This window comes from Nelumbo nucifera, chromosome 1, assembly GCF_055504915.1.
Source record: "Nelumbo nucifera cultivar China Antique chromosome 1, China Antique-T2T, whole genome shotgun sequence".
In the NCBI taxonomy this organism is placed as follows: Eukaryota; Viridiplantae; Streptophyta; class Magnoliopsida; order Proteales; family Nelumbonaceae; genus Nelumbo; species Nelumbo nucifera.
In genome coordinates this window covers 19272228-19273501 of record NC_142649.1, presented here as the reverse complement: position 1 = coordinate 19273501, position 1274 = coordinate 19272228, and the positions used below count along the sequence as shown (strand labels likewise).

The 1274-nt window shown below is 42.8% G+C and overlaps 1 non-coding gene across 1 annotated transcript; it reads right to left on the bottom strand.

The window, feature by feature from the left end:
* Window positions 1-842: 842 nt before the first annotated feature.
* LOC148802983 (small nucleolar RNA R71) lies at window positions 843-949 on the bottom strand. The gene has a single exon (XR_016081545.1). It is a non-coding gene; the product is annotated as a small nucleolar RNA R71 (small nucleolar RNA).
* Window positions 950-1274: the final 325 nt, after the last annotated feature.

Sequence of the window (1274 nt, the reverse complement as noted above, 5' to 3'; positions counted from 1 at the left end):
TTTGATCTAGGTCAAACCCAAGTGGCTCCCACTGACATTCATAAAGTCAGATTTTGGTGGGCCCGAATCGGCTAGGGTCCCGCATGTAACCTCTCCATGAGGTGTGGGGCCCACCACTGAGGGAGGTCATCCAATGACCAAAAGGGACACCATGGCAATGATGTGGATTCAGCCATAGTGTGCGCGAGAGCCACTGTCGATTGAGCATGGGCCAAGCACTTATGGCCCATGTACGTAGCACATCACACATCCATACATCACATGCAAGGATAAATTGATCCAATCAATTAATTATCTGTAAGGCCCATTTGAAGCCCATTTTAAATCCATATAACCATTAATATTATCTAGGCATATGGGTCGAATTAGGGTTGATGGGTTCGGCCCATATAGCTTTATCCACAAAGTGGGCTTTTAGCAGTTTTAAGCATTTAAAACTGGGCCCTTACAGGTTGGGCCGAATTAACCATTTAATTAAATATCCATCCTCAGGCCCATTAGTGGGAAAAAATAGGGTTGACTTTCAGCCTAGATCGAACCCTAGATTTGGTCCAAACAATTTGAACCAATCCTGGTTCGAATGGGTCTAGGGTTTGATCTTTAATTCAAGAAAATAATCTGAAATTAAATTCTGATAAAAGAACAATCAAGAATCAGTCTATCAGGGCTGTTCGCACAATCCTTCCTGCAAAACAGTGGTTAGATCACAGGTTGCAGTTTCACAAACTGCAAATCGCAGATTGCAAGCGTGGTTAAATTATCTACCAACAAATTTCATAACCACATGGGCACAGCTGGCACAGGCTTTCTTGGCTAAGTATTTTCCCCCAGCCAAAACCGCAAAGATCATCAAAGACATTACTACCTTTCAGCAATTTGAGAATGAACCATTGTATGAGGCGTGGGAAAGATTTAAGGATTTGTAGAGAAGCTGCCCTCACCATGGCTTACCTAAGAGACTATTGATTCAGACTTTCTACAATGGAGCCACTCGCACTACTAGAGATACTATTGATGCTGCTGCAGGAGGTTCCTTAATGAGGAAAACTATAGATGTTGCTTTTGATCTCTTAGAGGAAATGGCAGCTAATAATTGTTTGTGGCTAGCCGAGCAGCTAAATCCACCTAGACAGGGAGGCAAATCAGAAGCAGACTCCATAGCATCCTTGCAGGCTCAAATTTCAACCTTAATCAAGCAATTGGGCACCATGAACATGCAGGCCAATGCCATCAACAATTCTATGCAACCAATCTGTGAGTATTGTAATGGTATA